The sequence below is a fragment of the Oryctolagus cuniculus genome, chromosome 15 (assembly GCF_051225735.1).
Source record: "Oryctolagus cuniculus isolate XC-2025 breed Fujian yellow rabbit chromosome 15, ASM5122573v1, whole genome shotgun sequence".
In the NCBI taxonomy this organism is placed as follows: domain Eukaryota; kingdom Metazoa; phylum Chordata; class Mammalia; order Lagomorpha; family Leporidae; genus Oryctolagus; species Oryctolagus cuniculus.
Genome location: NC_142881.1, coordinates 65,578,131 through 65,599,793, shown reverse-complemented (window position 1 = coordinate 65,599,793; position 21,663 = coordinate 65,578,131). Strand labels below are relative to the sequence as shown.

The window sequence follows — 21,663 nt, the reverse complement described above, 5'->3', positions numbered from 1 at the left end:
AGAGAGAGACAGAGAGAAAGGTCTTCCTTTGCCGTTGGTTCACCCTCCAATGGCCGCCGCGGCCGGCGCGCTGCGGCTGGCGCACCGCGCTGATCCGATGGCAGGAGCCAGGAGCCAGGTGCTTTTCCTGGTCTCCCATGGGGTGCAGGGCCCAAGCACCTGGGCCATCCTCCACTGCACTCCCTGGCCACAGCAGAGGGCTGGCCTGGAAGAGGGGCAACCGGGACAGAATCCGGCGCCCCGACCGGGACTAGAACCCGGTGTGCCGGCGCCGCTAGGCGGAGGATTAGCCTAGTGAGCCGCGGCGCCGGCCTAAAAGCAAGTTCTAAAACCCCAAATCTGTACACTCAAAGTACGTGAAAGGAGCAACTAAAGACAGTAAAAAGTCAGATTGCCCACATTTAAGATGTCTTTAGCCAATGAATTCTGGGGGACTTCGAGCATCAAAAGCTGATTATCGAATGCTTATGGACAAGGATTTCCAGGGCATCGAGAAGTGAAGGGACACCTTAGAAATAGGTCGTGTTTGCTTAAACTTACCAGGAGCGCGACTTACAGACAAATCTCTTTCCAACATCTTCATGTTTTTTAAAGTCCTGTTCTTAACAAACATAGTTCTCTTACAGGGGTGTCAGGAGGAGAGCAATCTGTGACTCTGCCAGTGAGACTCCCCTCTAGGGTTTCCCGTCCTTTAAGAAATGCAGCATTCAGATAAGTGGGACTGCAAAGGCTAACAGGGACACAGCCAGAGATGCTCAGTGCCCACTCCTCAATCTCCCTCTCACCTGAGCTATCTCAGGTCCTCTGCTGAGCTAAATAGCTCCATTAAGAAGTGCTCCTAGAAATAACTTGAATTGAAAACCAAGCGTGGTGAAAAATTTTGCAAGCTGACCAGGTTGGAGGATTACAAATGAGGCACCCATGCCCTGCCACTCCACGAGCAGGAGCAGGGAGCTGTCACATGCTGCTGCTCAGTGTGATCTAGGGATCGCTGGAGTCACAGTGATCCGGGAAGAATGTTCAAAACACAGGTTCCTTGGCCCAGTCCCAGAACCGCTGGTTCCTTAAGTCTAGAGTAGGGCCCCCAGTCTACATCATTTCAGCCCATGATCCGTCTTGAAATTAACAGCCACTGAATTTGAGAACCACTGGACTAAGCTGAGTGATCCTTTTGTGAGTGTCTGGCCGGCCAGAAGGTTACAGTCCCCAGCACTGGGATGGCTCCTGCTCTGACCTACTTGTCCTTGAGTGTTGAGTAAGCATAAGAAAGAGTGCAGAAGAGCTGGGACCAGAAGGTTTGATCTTCAGAGTTTGTTTACTTGCTCAGAGACAAGTCAGACAAACAGACTGATAAGAGGGAGCACACACTCACAAGTCCTGAAGGAAACTGGGTAGAAAGGCAGCAGGCAGGGACCCTAAACCTATTTTCCAGGGCCCTGCCCAAGGATGAATTCTATTTATGTTAGTCAAACAGTGCAGTCTTATCTATGGTGCGATCTACACCCTGACACCATCCTGGGCTCTAGCCCCCGCTGCCACTGCTGGAAGCCAGGTGGCCACATGGCCCAACCACCGGTGTCAGCCGCACCCCCATCCTAATGGGATTCGCTGCTCCTACTTCCCTGCCTGCCCCCCAGGAAAGTTTTAAAAGGACCTGCTCTTGAACACGTGTGTGCGTGCATGTGCGTCTCTCTCTCTGTCTCTCTTCCTCTCTGTCTCCTGACCTCTCTCTCTCTGTCTCTCTTACGCTCTCCTCTCCCTCTTTTCCTTCTTCACCTCTTCCTTCCAGTCCGTTGAGTTTCCCCCAATAAACTCTTCCCCTTACTCTGGTATTTGGTGTGTTTTGTGGCTGCCTTACAATTTACAGTTAGTCACTTAAAAAGTGTTAGCCTACACCTCCCTACCTCTTCCTTCACTGACTCAAGCCTGAGTCTCCGTGCCTGGTCCCTCCAGTCAAGGGCAGGAGGAGTGGGGACCATTAGTTAAACCATGAAATGGGCTAGCAAATTCAAGCCCTGTCTCCATGTAGGAACAACCTGAGTTATCTTGAAAATCAGTATTCAGCACTTAGGCCCTGCTTCTGTGTTCTTGTTTAAAAACCTCTACTGTCATCTAAAGGCATCCTGGCTCAAGTCACTCCTGAGTCTGGCTGCAGATCCACACCCAGCCAGTATCTCATCTCTGGCTTCTCCAAACCCGCAGTGCTCCGTGAAGCCCAGCACAGGCTGTTCCCTCTGCCAGGCTCTCCCCCACCCCCAACCCCTTATCTGATGAGCACCTCCCAGGGGGCTCCTCCATGCCGTTTTCCTGGTCTTTGCATGTGGCTCTTAGCACTTTTGAGCATGCCTGAACTTTTGAGCATGCCCTGGTGCCTAAGTGCTTAGTATCTGTTGAATTATAGAATGAACAACAGCATTTGTCTCGATCTCTTCTCACATTCTGCCTATTTTCCTGATTAGATGTTCTAATGCACACGGGCTTGTTCTTCTGTGTAACTGCTGGAGTGCCATAGGTGCTACTAAATAAAGACATACCCTCCACACCTGAGTATCACCTGAGCCGATTTTGAATAAACCTAGAGCCTAGAACCTAAGTCCCACCTATTGCCAATTAAATGAAAACATCTGCGGTCGGAGCCCATTATTTATCTGCATTCTTCCAAGTGCCCAGTGTGGTCAGAATGGACAGCCACCAATTTCTGTAAGACAGGGAGAAGGCTTGGCATCAAGTGAGAGACCCCAAGCAAGACAAGAGGGCAGTAAGAGGCTGTAGGATTAGGTAAATGTTGCTGACAGGACGGAGTTCTCAAGGATCTTTTTTGTTTGAGACTGAAAAATGAGGTAACCTTTCAGTAATCATTATTATCAAGTAGTCTTAATAAAGATTTGGCTTTTAGCACGAGGCTGCACCAAAGTTTAAGTACCCCAATGTTTAATTTGGATTTTGTAGGCCTGTAAAACTTCAAAAGGAACTGGAGCAGCTTCTCCAGGTTTCCCACATGGGTGCAGGGGACTAAGCACTTGGGCCATCTTCCATTGCTTTCCCAGGCCATTAACAGGGAGCTGGATCAGAAGTGGAGCAGCTGGGACTCCAACGGCACCCATATGGGATGCCACCCATTGCAGGTGGCAGATGAACCCATATGCCACAGTGCCGGCCCCTCTTTTAAATTTATTTGAAAGAAAGAGGGAGAGACAGAGTCCATCTGCTAATACCCTCTGCACATGCTCATAGAGGCCAAGCCTGGGCTGATACTGAAACTGGGAGCCAGAAACTCAGTCCAGGTTTCCCACATGGGTTGCAGGGACCCAACCACCTGAGCCATCACCAGGAAGGTGCCCTAAGTAACAGCTTTACCACAGGCCAAACGCCCACCCTGCCAACTTTTAATTTTGATTTTATGAACATTTTTAATGGCCATCTCCCATTCACATCATTTCATAGAACAAAGGATATTTTAACTCCCAAAATAAGACATACTCTCCAATTAAAAACACAGCCCTTTACACGAAAGGAGAGTAAAACTACCTGCTTCTGGCTACCTCAGCAATCGCTGGACTACTTTATACTTTTCCAAGGGTAGATCAGTCTAAGTCAAGCTCAATTTAACTACTGACAATTTTCCCCAGTGTGCTCATCTAACTGAAAAGATTCGCTTTTTCTTATTCTTTTTTTTTTTTTTTTTTTTTTTTTTTTGGACAGGCAGAGTAGACAGTGAGAGAGAGAGACAGAGAGAAAGGACTTCCTTTTTTCCATTGGTTCACCCCCCCAAGTGGCCACTACGGCCGGCACGTTGCGGCCGGTGCACTGCACCGATCTGAAGCCAGGAGCCTTGTGCTTCCTCCTGGTCTCCCATGCGGGTGCAGGGCCCAAGGACCTGGGCCATCCTCCTCTGCACTCCCGGGCCACAGCAGAGAGCTGGACTGAAAGAGGAGCAACCGGGACAGAATCCGGTGCCCCAACTGGGACTAGAACCCGGGATGCCGGCACCGCAGGCAGAGGATTAGCCTAGTGAGCCGTCTTATTCTATCTTTAATGCAGAAGGAAAATACATACCTCACACAGCCATGGCAAAGTGACATAGAAGAGAGAGCACCAAACAAAGAGTAGAACACCCAGATTGATTTTGATCCATCTCTGGCAGCAACCAATGAGTTAGGCAAACCACTGATGGCTTTACCTTAGAAGCTGAGTTTCCAGGAGCCCAAAGTCTCCCATCATAAATAATGACAAGGAGAGTGAAATGTTAATTACCCTGCTATGGTCAGCATACCTTGTGTACATTTATTGAAATGTCACGCTCTACCCCATAAATATGTGTCATTGTTAAGTGTTAGTTAAAAATGTTTTCAGAAACAATATTTAAGATGGAAATGCTAATGAACCTTGCTGGATCTTCGCATACTAAGTACGTGTGTTGAGTTTTCACACCATACCCAAAATATGGGAAACTGTATCTTCAGAGCCTGGGGTCGTTCCTGTTATGTAGTAGATGATGAAGAAATATTTGACAAATTAACGATTAGGCTTAATAAAGCCTCTATAAAGTCTCAGCCAGCCCTCAAATCCTACAACTTATTTAAACAGTGAACTCTGCCCTGAGTAACTTACAGGGGTACTTCACAAGGGTCATGAAAAATGGAATTAAAAGAGAATAAGTTGGGGGCTGTGGCACAGCAAAGGCCTAGCCTGAAGTGCCAGCACCCCATACGAGCACCAGTTCTAGTCCCGGCTGCACCTCTTCCAATCCAGCTCTCTGCTATGGCCTGGGAAAGCAGAAGATGGCCCAAGTCCTTGGGCCCCTGCACCTGCTTGGGAGACCCAGAAGAAGCTCCTGGCTCCTGGCTTTGGATCACAGCAGCTTCGGACATTGCGGCCATTTGCCGAGTGAACCAGTGGATGGAAGATCTCTCTCTCTCCCTCTCTCTCCGTAACTCTTTCAAAAAAATAAATACATCTTAAAAAAAGAAGAAGATGGCCCAAGTCTTTGGGCCCCTCCCCTGCACCCATGTGGGAGACCCAGAAGAAGCTCCTGGCTCCTGGCTTCGGATCGGCATAGCTCCGGCCGTTGTGGCCATCTGGGGAGTGAACCAGCAGATGGAAGACCTCTCTCTCTGTCTCTACCTCTCTCTGTAACTCTGTCTTTCATATAAATAAAATAAATCTTTAAAAAAGAGAGAGAGAGAATAAGTTTATTTTGGAGAATAAAAACAAAATTAAAATCCACGCATGCAAGCAGTATTCATAAAAACTTAAATGGATTTCAAAAAGTTTTTGCACCAAAATAAGGTCATCTTTTAATTCCACTTCCCATGAACTTTTTGAAGTACCTTTGTATTAACTCACCCTGTAAGTAAAATGCCTAAAGAACTGACAAAAGAACTCCTGAGGTTCAGAACATTTTTCCTACCATGATTTTTAGTATAAAATCTCAGACACATTTATCACAGAAAGTTTGCATAATAAGAAGAGAAAAAAGGGGGGATTAGTTATATATGAAAGATAATATTTTAGCACATATTCTTCTAGTTTTGTTACCTCAGTATTTCCATTGGAGGGCAGGCACTGTGGTACAGCCGCCGCCTGGGACACTTGCACCCCATATCACAGTGCCTGGTTCAAGTTCTGCCTCCACTTCCGATCCAGCTTCCTATTAAGGCATACCTTGGGCAGCAGCAGCAGATACTGGCTCAAGTACCTGGATCCCTGCCACCCACATGGGAAATCCAGATGGGATTCCTGGCTTCTGGCTGCAGCATGACCCAGCTCTACCTGGGTTGTGGAATAGTGGGTTAAATCCTGGCTTGCAACACTAAGCATCAGAGTGCCAGTTCAAAACCCAGCTACTCCACTTCTAATCCAGCTTCCTGCTAATACATCTCAGAGACATCAGATGATGGCTCAATTGCTTGCAGCCCTGCCATGCACATGCGAGACCTGGATGGAGTTCCAGGCTCCTGGCTTCAGCCTGAACCAACCATGGCTATTGCCAGCATTTGGGGAGTAAACCAGTGGATGAAAGAAATCTCTCTCTCATTCTCTCTCTCTCTCTCTCTCTCTCTCTCTCTCTCTGCCTTCCAAGTAGAAAACAAACATTTGTTGAAAACAAACATTTTTAAAATTCACACATTAGCAGCCAGTTCTGTGGCAGTGCAGTTTAGGCTGCCACCTGCAGCTCCAGCATCCCATATGGGAGCTAGTTGAGTCCAAGTAGCTCCACTTCCAATCCAGCTCCCTGCTAATAGCTTGGGAAAGCAGCAGAGGATGGTCCAAGTCCTTGGGCTCCTGCAACCACTTGGGAGATCCAGAGAATCTCTGGGCTCCTGAGGAGTGAACCAGCAAATGAACGATCTCTTTGTGTGTATGTCTCTCACTGTAACTCTGACTTTGAAATAAATAATATTTTAAAAGACAAATCCTTTTAAAAATTGAAGACTATAAATCTCAGGGCAGGCATGTGGTGCAGTGGTTAAATTGCTGCTTGGATACCCACATCCCGTCCCAAAGAGCATGACTGTGAATGCAAATCCTGGGAAGCAACACAGGGTAGCTCAAGTACCAGAGTCCTTGCTGCTCACACAGGAAATCAAATTAAGTTCCCTGCTCCTGGCTTCTGCCTGGCCCAGCCCTGGCTGTCCATTTGGTGAGTGAACCAGCAGGTAGACGATCTCTTTCCATCTGTCTCTCTGCCTTTCAAATAATAAAAATGGAAATAAATAAATCAATAATTTTTAAAGACCATAAACCTCATAAGCATAAAGATGTGTCTTGCACATTGGAGGCATTCTTAAATGTATGAAGGCTGGATGAATCCATTTCCTAACCACTGTCCAGCAGGACTTCCTGATACCCTATCTAACTCCACTTTTTCTAAGTGTTTGCTGAGCAGTGTCTTTAAACACTTAACATTTTAGCATGTGACCAATGGGTGTGTCCTATTTTATTACACTCCATTCTGTATTTGCTACATGTATGTACATGGACTTGGAACTGCTCCTGTCTCACATTTTCTTCCCAAGATCAAGAGCACTCTATTTTGAGGAGCCTCTCTGCTCTCACAATATTGTGTTTGCTCCCTTTCGGAGTCTGCAGCCCACTGCTCTGCCCCATGAACCTCACTTTGGTGGCTGATACCCCGCAGCATACCTACTTGCTGGGGTTGGGATCTGTTTCCTTTCAATTTCAATGCCTCACATGCAGTGATAACCTTCAGTAAACAGTCAGTAATAACTCCTAGATTTTGTTTCCTGAATCATAACCATTGACCTGAAATAACTCCAGGTTCAACTTATTTGTAGTTTGTAGTATCTCTCCCTGCAATGGAAAGATGAGTGTTCACCAAGCGCACCCTGTGCTGCCCTCATGTTTCTCAGCCTTCCTTTCCATTAGGTTACAACTACGTGGCCAGCTTCAGCTGCTGAACGGCAAACCTAAGTGATGGGTGTCACTTCCGGTTCAGGAAGAACCAGAATAAGGCCTCTGTCTTCCTCTCTCGCAGCATCTCAGAAACCACGCATTCCAGATGATGAGCTGCCAGCAGCCGGGACCCCAGAGGAACGGATGCACCAGACGGTGCTCACTTGCTTTTCTACTTAAGAGGAGAACTAAATCTTGTGTTAAGCCACAGAGATGCTGAAGTTTGTCTACTGCAGCAGATCACGCTGTAAATTAATATATTCCCTAAAGGCAAGACTTTACAAACAGCTTTCTTAAAGACACACCCCTTCACCCTCCATCTTAGGCCACAGGAAAGCACAGGGTTCCTCCCCTCTGAGAATGCGGTGGGGAACACACGGTCTCAGAAACAGCAGCCCTCTCTCACCAAATGCAGCCGTCTTGATCTTGGACTTAGCCTCCAGAACCACGAGAAATATTTCTGTTCTCTCTGCCATGTTGTTAAAGCAGCACAAAATGGACTAAGAAATCAGTTTGTTGGCATTCTCACCATTGCTGATGTTGGGAATACAGTTGCACATTCAGAGAAAGAAATTCTGCTCTCAAAAGAAGGAAGGATGGAAGGGAGGGAGGAAGAAGGGAGGGAGGGAGGGAGGGAGGGAGAAAGAAGGGAGGGAGGGAGGGAGGAAGGGAGGGTGGAAAGAATGAAAAGAAATTCTGCGCTGAGCCCTTGCCACAGCTTCTCAGCCTGTCCGGGAGTTCTAAGAAATGGCAGTGGTCTGGGAGCTTATTTACAAGGTGGCCTGAGGAAGCACACTTTATTCCTAACAAATATTTGGGTATGATGGTGTCTCATTCTGTGGCTCCACTCAAACCCTCTGCGGATAAACAGTGTGGGAACTCAGGATGCTGAAGTGGACTGAGGCAGCGTGCTGGCAGGACATGATTGTGGAGTGCTGCCCTAACAGTATGATTAATGAGAGTTAACACTTACAGAGTACTCAGCAGTCAGTGATGTCCCTGCATTGGTTAGATTCTCACAACAGTCCTCTCTCAATGCTACTGTGATCCCCATCTTACAAGAGGACAAGAAAACTGTAGCCCTGAGGTGTTGAGCAGTTGGCAGGTGGTCAGAATTCCCAGCCAGACCAGTCATCATTACATTCTGCCTGCGTCAGTGAGGCCTGAACTCAAAGTCCAGGCCTGGAGCTGGACTCTGAGGGTGGCCCCAGCAGGACTGTTCAGGAGCAGGGTGGGCACTGCCAGTGCAGGGCCAGGGGACAGAGGCAACCTGAACAAACCCAGGACTTCACACAGACACGAAGTCCACGGGGCGAGGAGGAAGCTGGCACCACCAGGGCCGGGGAGGCAAGGAGAGGGCAGGCCAAGGCAGGTGAAATGGCTTTCAGGACAGAAAGGTGTCCGGGCACTTCATGGATGAAAGAGAAGGTGCAACTGGCAGCGACAGACAAAAGAACCATCGGAGGCCAGGCCTGGGGAGGAGGGATCTGACCCAAACACCTCCAGGCTGGGAGGATGATGCAGGTAGCACTCACTACAAAGGCCTCTCCCGTAATTAACTGAATAATTTTACAGAGCAGCGGAACGAGCAAGGACGCCCCTGTGTCTCCCCCAGCCCCACCGAGACCTCCACAGAGCCCCGCGGCCCTCTTTGGCCTGCCCTCGCCATTCCCCGCCAGGCCACGGGGCTCCCCTTGCTCTGCCCCTTTTGTCATTCCGCGTCCCACGGTGCCAGCTAAGTCACTCAGCTGTCACAATGAGGCCTAGAGCTGCAGGATACAAAATAACTCTCGGGAAGCCCCAGAGGCGGGGGCGGGCCGCGCCCGGAAGGCTGGGCAGGGAAGGAGCGCTAGCACCTCCCCAGCGGCTACATCAGCTAGCCTGTTGTTTTCCTTTAAATTTTGGTGTGCATTCAAGAATAGGTCCCTGACGTCTTGGCAGCAAGAGCATGAGCCCCTCTCCGCAAAGCAAACAGAAAAATGCACCTTGCTCCAGAGCCGTTGTCAGGCGCACAGAACTGAACAGGGCCGTCCGCACGCCAGTCCAGATGCCAAAGCCCTCAGCCTCCCTTCTCCCCGCCAGGCCGGTGACGCTACAGCTGCAGCCTGCGCAGGAGCAGGCGCAGGAGGCCGGGAAGGCTCCAGAAACCGGACCCTGGCACGGGTCCCAGCCGGAGAGCCCCGAGGCCGTCACCAGCCTGGCCTTGACAACTGAGCAGAAGGGGCAGGTCATCCCATGATGGTGGCTGCAGACACTGGCTACTCTTACAGCCAGGAGCACCTGCGTGGTTTTGTCTAAGCCTCAAACCCAACTCCTTGCTGCCACCTTTCTCAATCCAGACGCACCCGAGCCCTCTTGGACTTAGAAAAGCCGAGAACCTGGTGGCGCAACAATCCCTCTGGTTGACTTGGCTGATGCTTCTGCCCACGTGAGCCGAGTCTTTCCTGAGACTAAGAACGGGCAGGGTACATTTTAAACAATGTGTGATATACTTCTAGGATATTTAGTCCAACATAAGCAATGAACAAAAGAAGAAAACACACATCTAATAAGTGTATGAAAACTGTTTGGATTCACTCATTCTAGAAGACATGGCAACCAGAGTCTATTTTTTCCCCTATTAGCAGAATGAAAATATTATCACTGCCCAGGTGGCCTGGGAACAGTAGGTTTGGCTCTCTCCGTGGGAGGGGAAGGTGTGCAAACTGGTGCTGGGTTTCTCCAGAACAGCTTGCCAGGGTTCATCAAGAGTCCTAAAAATTGTCCCAGGCAGACAGAGAGGTGAGGGACTCCACAGCAGAGCTGGTCTGATGTCTGCATTCCTACTGTGCACCTCCCCACAAAGTCACCCCCCCTCCTCTGCACCCCTCTCCCCAAGGAGAAGATGGGGGCACTCCCCCCTCCCTCACAGGACTTCGATAAGAATGAAGAGACCATACAGACTGCTTAACGGTAACAGCCGCTATCATAAATGCATTTTTCTTTCCCCTTGGCCCAGTATTCTGGGCTAGCCCAAGAAAGTAATCAGAGTTGTGGACAAAAATTCACCCACAAAAGATATCTATTGCTGCATTAGGATATAATCCTAAAGACATGGGGCCAATACAATATCATCAATAGCAGAAAAATTATGGCACAGCCACAGAATTGTATATATAAACTCAAGTGACAGCATACCAGAGTAGACAGTCTGGCAGTGGAAGCTGGCTAAGGTACTTCTCTGCTTCCAATCCAGCTTCCTAATGATGAGTCTGGAAAGACAAGTGAAGATAGCCCAAATGTTTGGAGACCCAGGTGGGCTCCCGGCTTCAGCCCGGCCCAGCCTTGGCTGCTGCAGTCATTTTGGGGAGTGAAGATCTCTCTCTCTTGTTCTGCTTTTCAAATAAATAAATAATTTCCCCCAAGTTCATGGAAAAACTGAATTTTAAAATGCTTATTTTGGTATATAAAATTATTGAAATTCATGCATAAATTTTAAATTACATTTCCCATGAACTTTTTGAAGCTCCCTCCTAGGAAACACACTGTCTTGTACTTTGGCTTTTTCACTTAGCAGCGTGATGGTTTGCAAACTGTAAGTGTGTCTGCAGGATAAAGCCCTAGCTGGGGAACTGTTGGGTTACAGAATGAGTTGTTTTGCTTTTTAAAGGCAAAGTTACAGGGTAAGAGGGGAGAGAGACTTCCTTCTGCTGCTTTACTCCCCAAATGCGCACGAAGGCCAGGGCTGGCCAGGCTAAAACCAGAAGCCTGGAACTCCATCCAGGTCTCCACAGGGTTGCAGGGGCCCAAGGACTTAGGCCATCTTCTGCTGCTTTCCGAGGAGCATCAGCAGGGAGCAGGGTCAGAAGTGGAGTAGCCGGGACTCGAACCAGAGCCAATATGGGATGCTGGCATCACAGGTGGAGACTCAATCTGCTGTGCCATAACACCGGCCCCCGGGATGAGCATTTCTAATTTTGATCGCTGGAGCTGCTAACCCAGCATAGAGGTGGTTGCCATGCAGGCTTGCACCAGAGACTGGGAACAGCCAGCTTTGCAAGCCCTCCACAAAGTGTCATCAACGCTTTGTTCTCAGTCAATGTGAAGGTGGCCTCCCATTGAAATTTCGATTTGCATTTCTCTTATGAGTGAGCCAGAGCTCCCTTTCATATGTTTAAGAGCCATTTGTATTTCCTTTTCATTGAACTGTCTACTCAAGCACCACTGGCCTCAGTTTCCAATGGGCCTTTTTGTACCTTGACTTAGCCCTGCAGCTAACAAATATGCAAATATTTTTCCTCCACTTGTCTTTTGACTTTTTGAGGTGGTTTTTGCCATTAACCTTTTTTTTAATCAAGAAAAAAAAAAAACTGAGGCTACAAATAAGAGAACTTCAAAAAGTCCATGGAAAATGGAATTAAAACACAAGTAGTGTAACACAAAACATTTGAAACTGATGCACAGCTTTTTCATGATACTCATTTTCCATGAACTTTTCTGCAGACCCCTCGCGCATGTGGGCTCCCCGTAGCCGCTCTTCCTGTTCTAGGCTACAACAGTGACATCCCAGTGATTGCTCTCTCTACGAAATCCTGGAAGACAGGGCCGGTGACTCTAACTCATTCGTGACTTAAACCCCAAAAAGGCACTCAGTAGATATTTTCCAGTGACTATTGTTCTTTTCTATGTGAGTGCCAAGAACTTGTGGCAAATCTACAAAATACACAAGGAAAAGACAGTCCCATGTTCTATCAAGTTGTGTCACGAAACAGTCATGTTCAACTTGCAGCAAACAGAGAGTGATTTTCCAAGGTATGACCCCAGCCGCACAGGTGAGCAGCCTCAACATTCAAAGGCACGGCAGTGTACACAGGCTCACCCCCAGCACGGGGCCAGCGCAGCCCCACATCCGCCCGCTCCCCTGGCAGCTCCCAGACTCACTGCGCTCCCGATGCCCCACTGGCTGCGCTGCCGGAATGACCCCCCATGCACAGCTGCTGGCGGAGCAGGAAAAGGAAGGCTCCTCTCTAACAGGAAAGTACAGGGTGGCCCAGATTGTGTTATGCAAATGATTAACTCTAATCTATGGAACCTTCAGAGCATTCCTGCCCTCACCAGGAAGAAACTGGGAGGAGGGGGAAACGTGCGAAGGGAGAAGGCACAGACTAAGCCCCAGTGTCTTACCCAGTGGGTGCTAGGCCAGCCACTGCTGCCAGGGGCTCAGACACAGCTTGCAATTCAGGGGCAACTTTGGGCAGAAATGAAACTTTGCCTTCCTAAAACGGATTTCATTTTGGAACTTGGACATCAGGAACATCTTCTAAGAGACAGATTCCAAGAGCCAGAGACATCAGGGAGGCACTAGGGACATCCAGGGGCAAGGGACGTTAATGTGGCATCAGGAAAGCTGTGCTGAGGCATCCAATACCTCTGCCCAGAGAGCATGAGGGAGACACTGTTAACAATCAGCCCTACCATTCCTTTGCATGTCTTAAAAACTTTCCTTCTTTTCAACTGTTTTATTTTTTTTAAAAAGTTAAGTTTACAGAAAAATTGCAAAAACCATCAGAAAACTCCCATGTAGGTTCACCAATTGTTCTTTTTTTTGCCACTTTTACTTCATCATTCTGGATACAGTATATTGCATTATCATCCTTTTTAGAAAAAGATGTCTTTGTTCATTTTGAAAATCAGAGAGAGATTCACTCCCCAGATGGTGGCAACTGCTGGGGCTGTGCCAGGCTTAAGCTAGGAGCTTCTTCCAGGTCTCTCACATGGGTGGCAGGGGCTGAAGCACTTGGGCCATCTTCTGCTGCTTTCCCAAGCCAGTAGCAGGGAGCTGGCTCAGAAGTGGGGCAGCCAGGACAGAGTGCCGGCGTCACAGGTAGCCGCTTAACCCACTATGCCACAAAGCCAGCCTAGTAGTATCATGTTTTTAAGGAACATATTTGAGAGCAATTTGTAGATTTCCACCCCTAACTATTAACATTTTTGCTGCTAACGGTATAGACATCCACTTAAATAATCATGGCACAATTATGAAATGTATAACACTTAAGGCTCTTAAATTGCTGCTATCTAATCCCAAATTCATATCCAAATTTTACTAACTGTCCCATGAAAATGTTTTATAAGCATCTCTTTTGAGCCCCTCCAGGGTCACTTGTTGCCTTTGGTTGTCTGTTTCCCTGTTTTGAACTTTCTTTGATATGCAAGCGCTCCTCTGCCTTTCTTAGACTTTATGACCTGATGTTATTGAAGATTTCAGGCCAGTTGTTTTGTAGAATTTCCTTGTTTCGGTTTGTCTGATGTTTCAGCATGATTAGATTCAGGTTACACATTTTTGATAAAATACTTTTTAGAAATAGATTTGTTTATTTTAAAGGTGGGTACAGAGAGAGAGAGAGAGAGAGAGATCTTCAATCTGCATGTTCACTCTCCAAATGACTGCAATGGCCAGTGCTGAGCCAGGACAAAGACGGGAGCCTGAAACGCCATCCAGGTCTCCCATGTGAGTGATGGAGGCCCAAGCCCTGGGGGCGTTTTCTGCTGCTTTCCCAGGTATGTTAGCCGGATCAGAAGTGGAGCAGCTGAGACTCAAACTGGCACTCACATGAGATGCCATTAGCCACAACAAAATACTTTTGATGGCTTACAGTTCGTGTATATCATAACCAATCTATTAGGCAAGTCATATTTTAAAAGCTTTTTTTTCATTGTAGCTCATATTCATTTTGTGGCTTACTTTTTTTTTTTAAATAAGATTTTATTTATTTATTTATTTGAAAGGCAGAGCTACAGAGAAGGAGAGGCAGAGAGAGAGAGGTCTTCCATCCCTGCTGGTTCACTCCCCAGATGGCTGCAATGGCCAGAGCTGTGCTGATCCAAAGCCAGGAGCCAGGGGCTTCTTCCAAGTCTCCCCTGTGGGTGCAGGGGCTAAAGGATTTGGGCCATTTTTCACTGCTTTCCCAGGCCATAGCAGAGAGCTGGATTGGAAGTGGAGCAGCCAGGACTCAAACTGGCGCCCATAGGGAATGCTGGCACTGAAGATGGCGACTTTACCCTCTATGCCACAGCGCCAGCCCCGTGGCTTACTTTTTAATAAGCTTATTCTTTTTCTACATGTTTGTTTTATCTCTTTTGGTAATCTTTATACATGGGGAAACAGCTTTTTGGCCTTTGATGTCTATCGTTTAAACACAGAGGAAGTTGTCTGCCTAGCTCTGTTGCTTGCTCACTCTTTGCTCACTCACTTTTTGCAACTGTTTATAAGATTTTGATATTGACAGTTCATTTTACAATTAAAAAAAAAAAAAAGATGTTTTCTCCCCAGACCAAACCTCTCTTACTCTCTATCATATTCTGTGCCTGGCAATGCTTGGGAAGCATTTGGGAAACACTGACTGACTGACCGACTGAATGTAGCAGCTAAGTAAACTGAGTATCCTGAATCCAGATCATATGCAAGGATTACTGAGGTTACTATTAATTATGGTACACAGTGAGGAGTACAGGAATTCAGGAATCAGTTTTGTAAAAGCTGCTTTTCCTCTTCATTTATGTGTCTCAATATTCCTACAAGACTGGGGTCGGCGCAGTGGCGTAGCGGGTAAAGCCACTGCCTGCAGTGCCAATATCCCATATGGGCGCTGGTTCGAGTCCCAGATGCTCCACTTCCCATCCAGCTCTCTGCTATGGCCTGGGAAAGCAGTAGAAGATGGGCCAAGTCCTTGGGCCCCTGTACCCACGTGAGAGACCCAGAAGAAGCTCCTGGCTCCTGGCTTCAGATGGGCGCAGCTCCGGCCTTTGTGGCCAATTGGGGAGTGAACCAGCAGATGGAAGACTTCTCTCTCTCTCTCTCTCTGCCTCTCCTCTCTGTGTGTAACTTTGACTTTCAAGTAAATAAATAAATTAAAAAAAAATTCCTACAAGACTGCCATCTTGGCCCTATTTGAGACTGATGCATTTGAAGGTAGAAGGCAGGGGAAGGGGCAGGCGACTGGGCCGAAGCTAAGCTTCTCTGCAGAAAGACCCTATCGGAATTCCAGGGTCTTTAGCAGAGAACCACCCGAGAATCGGACGCCGTCACCTGAGGTTTGAACCCTCCAGTCGCTGCTCTGTCACACAGTGTGGTGCAGCCAGGCAGCCGGACTCGAAGGCACAGGACCATCCAGAGCTGCCCACCTCTCTGAGCTCAGCTTCTCCCTGTGCCAGGAGCAGTGCCTCTCCCGGCCCCACCCTGCAGTTCTGTGTTTGAGGACGAGATGGAAGGAGGCTGAAGCTCAGAGAGAATTACATTCCCATCACAATGAAATATCAGTGTGAGGTTATCAGATTGGCAAGGATTAGGTGGATTAATCACCCCGGGGAATGAAGCAATAGAAGCACTTTTATATACTTCTCATGCATTTTACAGCATCTGTTTAAACTAACAGAGGCCTTTACCTGGGGGTGAAGTAATGTCACTTCCGGGATTCTTTCCCACGGAAATACTTGCACAGGTGCAGAAAGGAATAAAGGAGAGCAGGGCGCTGTCCACTTGTCTGTGGCAGGCAAAAGATGGAAACTCCTGGCTCAGCTGCCCACCAGCAGGGGCCAGGTACATGGCTGTGGCCCAGCACACAAGGTCACACAGTCCAGCTGTCTGGGACAGCAGGGAGATCCATGTGAATCAACATGAAACCCATCTGGGCTGGACTGTTGCGTGGAAAAAGCAAGTTGCAGCTGGCGCCATGGCTCAATAGGCTAATCCTCCACCTAGCGGCGCCGGCATACCGGGTTCTAGTCGCGGTCGGGGCGCCGGATTCTGTCCCGGTTGCCCCTCTTCCAGGCCAGCTCTCTGCTGTGGCTAGGGAGTGCAGTGGAGGATGGCCCAATTGCTTGGGCCCTGCACCCCATGGGAGACCAGGAGAAGCACCTGGCTCCTGCCTTCGGATCAGAGCGGTGCGCCGGCTGCAGCGCACCAGCCGCGGCGGCCATTGGAGGGTGAACCAACGGCAAAGGAAGACCTTTCTCTCTGTTTCTCTCTCTCTCTCTCTCTCACTGTCCACTCTGCCTGTCCAAAAAAAAAAAAAAAAAAAAAAGAGAGAGATTGATTCATTTATTTGAACGGCAGAGACTCAGAGGAAGAGACAGAGAGGGAGGGAGGGAGAGACCTCCCATCTGCTGGTTCACTCTCCAAATAGCTGCACTAGCCAAGGCAGGACCAGGCCAGAGCCAGGAGTCAGGAGCTCCATCCAGGTCTCCCACGAATGGCAGGGGCCCAAACACTTGGGCCATCTTCTTTCCCAGGCACATTAACAGGGAGCTGGATTGGAAGTGGAGCAGCAGCCAGGATTCCAACTTTGTTTTCTTTCTCTCTTTCTCTCTTTCTCTCTTTCTCCCTCCCTCCCTCCCTTTCTTCCCTCCTCCCTTCCTGTTTCTCTCTCTCCCCCCGTCCCCCTCCCTCCATACCTCCCTCCCTCTCTTCCCTTCCTTCCTTTTCTCTTTTTTCCTTTCATATTTATTCATCTGCAAGGCAGAGTGATAGAGAGAGAGGAGCTGGCGCTGTGGTGTAGCAGGTTAAACCTCCTGCTGCGGTGCCAGCATCCCATGTGGGCACCAGCTCCTGCCCCAGGTGCCTCTATTCCAATCCAGCTCTCTGCTAATAGCATGGGAAAGCAGTGGAGGATGGCCCAAGTGCTTGTGCTCCTGCACCCCACAGGAGACCAAGAAGTTCCTGGCTCCTGGCTTTGGATCGGCCCAGATCCAGCTATTCCAGCCATTTGGGGAGTGAACCAGCAGACAGAAGACCCCTCTCTCTGTCTCTCCCTCTCTCTCTCTATAACTCTCAAATAAATAAATAAATCTTTGAGAGAGGAAGATGCAGAGAGAGAGAGAGAGAGAGAGAGAGAGATCTTCCATCTGCTGGTTCCCTCCCCATATAGCCACAACAGACAGTTCTGGGTCTGGCTGGAGAGAGGAGCCAGGAGCTCCATCCTGGTCTCCCATATGGGTGCCGCGAGCTGGGAATATCACTCTACTTTCAGTCCCTTTTGGAGTACTTCAGGTACTCATGTAACCGGAATCATACAGTGTTTACCTTTTTGTGAATAACTTATTTCACATAGCATAACGTCCTCAAGGATCACCCATGTTGTAGCACATGTCAGAACTAGCTTCCTTTATAAGGCTGAGTAATATCCCATTGTATGTATGGAGATAACACATTTTCTTATCTATTTGTCTGTTGATGGACATTTGGGTTGTTGCCACCTTTGAGCTATTGTGAATAATGCTGCTTTAAATATGATACTGATATCTGGGCTGGTTCCATGGGGTAGCAGGCTAAGCTTCTGCCTGTGGCATCAGCATCCAATACGGGCACCAGCTGGAGTCTGGTTGCTCTACTTTCAATCCAGCTGATGGCTTGGGAAGCAGTGGAAGATGGCCCAAGTGCTTTGGCCCCTGTACCCACGTGGGACACCAGAAAGAAGCTCCTGGTTCCTGGCTTCAGATCAGCGCAGCTCTGGTGGTTGCAGCCGTCTGGGGAGTGAACCAGTGGATGGAAGACCTCTTTCTCCCTCTCTCCCTGCCTCTGCCTCTCTGTAACTCTTTCAAATACATAAATTAATTTTTAAAAATATTTAATGCAATGGTGCATTGGAGTTCTAATTTCTCTGTACACTTCCCAGCATTTATTATTTTGTTTGGTTTGGCTTGGTTTGGAAGGCAGAGAGACAGAGAGACAGAGTTCTTCCATCTGCTGGCTCACAATATAGATGGTCACAACAGCCAGGGTTGGGCCAGGCCAAAGTCTGGAGCCAGAAACTCAATCCAGGTTGTCCAAGTGAGTGGCAGGGACCCGACCACTTCAGCCATCACCTGCTGCTTCCCAGGGTGTGCTTTAGCAGGGAGCTGGAATGGATGGACCAGAACTTAGGCTCTCCAGTGTGGGATGTGCATATCCCATGTGGCAGCATAACTGCTTCACAAATGCCTACCTCTGCTTCCGGTTTGTTTATAATAGTCATCCTACTGGTATGGAGTGCTAGGATAGGTTGTCTTTTTTTTTTTTTTTTTTAACTTATTTATTTGGAAACAGAGAGATTGACATACAGAGAGCTCCTCTCAACTGATTCACTTCCAACATGCCTGCAATGGCCAGAGCTGGACCAGGGCCAAAGCTAGTAACAAAGACTGCCACCCAGGCCTTCCCTGTGGGTGGCAGGAACCCAAGCCCTTGAGCCATTTCCACGCCTCCCAGTATCTTCATTAGTAGGACGCTGGAGTCAGGAGCTGGAGCTGGGATACCAGATGGGTTTTTTTGTTTGTTTTTTAAAGATTTATTTATTAGAAAAGATAGAAAGCATGCATGAACTTTGTAGTCTTTGCCTTTTTAAAAAAAACCTCTTTGTATATAAACCCCTGAAATTTCACATAAGAAAAATCATTACTCCTTTTGGTTAGTAAATTATATCTGAAATATTAAAAAGAATTCCTAGGTGCTAAATGAATTGAGTTTTACAATTACTCTTAACTAATTATTACAAACTTTAAGTCAGGAGAGTGTTTAGGTATTTATGTAAAATGTCCTCTACAAAACAATTCAGACCACTGCCTTCTTTTATATACAATTATTTATCGTGAAGACCAGTAAATTATGGTATTTAAAGTAAGATAACTTAGGGGCCAGTGCTGTGGTGTAGCAGGTAAAGCTGCCACCTGCAGTGCCGGCATCCCATATGGGCACCAGTTCAAGTCCTGGCTGTTCCACAGCTCTCTGCTGTGGCCTGGGAAAGCAGTGGAAGGTGGCCTAGGTCCTTGGGCCCCTGCACCCATGTGGGAGACCAGAAGAAACTCCTGGCTCCTGGCTTCGGATTGGTGCAGCTCCAGCTGTTGCAGCTATCTGGGGAGTGAACCTTTGCCTCTCTATAACTCTGTCTTTCAAATAAAATAAATAAATATTAAAAAAATAAAGTGAGAGAACCTAACTATTTGCACAGATAAGTTGAAGATTGTTTTTTGAGAGGATCAAATGATTTTACTTTTATTCCTGTTTTTTTTTTTTTAAACTAGCTTTTAATTTAAAGACAAAAGCTAAGCAGTGGAAATATACCATGTTTTTGACATTAAGTGGTACCTATAAAGTATTTTATTACCAAAAGTTTTTAAAAAAAGATTTATTTATTTTTTTAATTGAAAGGCAGAGTTACAGAGAGGCAGAGGCAGAGAGAGAGAGAGAGAGAGAGAGAGAGAGAGAGGTCTTGGCAGCCGCTGGCTCACTCCCCAAATGGCTGTAATGGCCGGAGCTGGGCCAATCTGAAGCCAGGAGCCAGGTACTTCCTCCTGGTTTCCCATGCAGGTGCAGGGCCCAAGCACTTGGGCCACCCTCCACTGCCTTCCCGGGCCAAAGCAGAGAGCTGGACTGGAAGAGGAGCAACCAGGACAGACCTGGGGTGCCGGCGCCACAGGTGGAGGATTAACCAAGTGAGCCACGGTGCTGGCCTGATACATGGTTGGTTTTTTTTTTTTTTTTTTTTAATTTTTATTTTTTGACAGGCAGAGTGGACAGTGAGAGAGAGAGAGACAGAGAGACAGAGAGAAAGGTCTTCCTTTTGCCATTGGTTCACCCCCTAATGGCTGCCGCAACTGGCGCAAGCACCGATCCAGGAGCCAGGTGCTTCTCCTGGTCTCCCATGCGGGTGCAGGGCCCAAGCACTTGGGCCATCCTCCACTGCACTCCCGGGCCACAGCAGAGAGCTGTCCTGGAAGAAGAGCAACTGGGACAGAATCCGGCACCCCGACCGGGACTAGAACCCGGTGTGCCGGCGCCGCAGGCGGAGGATTAGCTTAGTGAGCCGCAGCGCCAGCCGATATGTGGTTTTAAAATCAAGAGATCCTCCATTTCCCTACCCCAGTCTTAAACAGCAGCAATTGGAGAAGAAAGCTTTGGTAAGTACCAGGGTTTGAATCATCTTCTCCCAGGTCTTGTCCCATTGTACTAAATGCACCAGTCTCAGAGCTCAGTTTACTCAGTCCAAGGCTGCTCCCTAAATCAGTCTCCCTATGAATAAGATGGAACAATAATAGCACCTATCACATAGGGTTGTCATGAAGATTAAATGAATTAATTAATACGAAGCACTTAAGGGTAGGCATTTAGCCTAGCAGTTACGAAGCTGGCTAAGATGCCCATGCCCCATAACAGGGTGCCTGGGTCTGATTCCCAGTTTCAGTTCCTGACTTTAGCTTCCTGCTAATGCAAACCTGTGATGCAGTGGTGATGGGTCACATAGGTGGGTCCCTGCCACTCATGTAGGAGAGCAGATTGAGTTCCGGCTTCTGGTTTTGGTTTTTGCCAACTCCTGCTATGGTGGGCATTTGGGGAGTGAGCCACCTCCCCAATAAGTAAGAAACAAAATTAAGATTTATTTATTTATTTGAAAGGCAGTGTTACAGAGAGAGAGGGAGAGACTCACTCCCCAAATGGCCACAATGGTTGGGGCTGAGCCAAGCCAAAGCCAGGAGCCTGAAACTCCATCTGGATCTCCCACATGGGTGGCAGGAGCCCAAATACTTGGCCATCTTCTGCTGCTTTCCCAGGCACAGTAGCTGGGAGCTGAAGTGGAAGGAGAGCAGCCGGGACTTGAACTGGCACCTATATGGGATGACAGTGTTGCACACAGTAGCTTAACCCACTGAGCCACAAAGCTAGCCTTGCCAAAAAATTTTAAAGAAAGCTTTATATGAGCACCTGTTAAATAAAATAATAAAAGGATTTCTTCAGATTTGTGGAAGCACTGATGAATGTAAGAATTGTGTAGTACAGTGGAAAGAAACTATCAAATTTTTGCAGAAAGCTGGCTTGTCCAGGATCAACCTAGGCACCGAGTGGGGACATACAAGATGCCCCGGGGACTGCCTGCACGGCTGTGGCTCCCCACTGACAGCAGCTTCTGAGCTTCCAGTTTCACATTCTCCAGAATTAGAAACTCTAAGATACAGACTCTGTAACGGTGCTGAACACCTGCCTGGGCCTTCACTGCCATTTCCAATCCTGACAACAACCCTGAAGGCAGATACCAATTCACAGACGATGCAATGGAGGCTCTGAGCAGCTCTGTGACCTGCCCAAGGTGAGGAGCATGGTGGGAAATGGCGCTCGGTGACAGGCTCGGCCCAGATCTTGGCGCCTTGGAGCTAAGGAAGATCTGCCATGCACTGTATGCTTGCTGATTGCCAGGCCCGAGCCCTGCAGGGCCCATCACCCATAGAACAGCACTTCCC

The 21,663-nt window shown here is 48.1% G+C and overlaps 1 protein-coding gene across 2 annotated transcripts in view; it reads right to left on the bottom strand.

The window, feature by feature from the left end:
* Positions 1 to 21,663, bottom strand: part of KAT6B (lysine acetyltransferase 6B) — a 229,521-nt gene that overhangs the window by 206,076 nt on the left and 1,782 nt on the right. The window contains exon 1 of one of the 2 annotated variants that reach the window (XM_089313500.1): positions 12,337 to 12,361. The exons of the other annotated variant lie outside the window; for it this stretch is intronic. The gene's annotated coding sequence lies outside the window, so the exon portion shown is untranslated. Of the gene's footprint in view, positions 1 to 12,336; positions 12,362 to 21,663 lie in introns of those variants that run through there. 2 annotated transcript variants of the gene reach the window in all.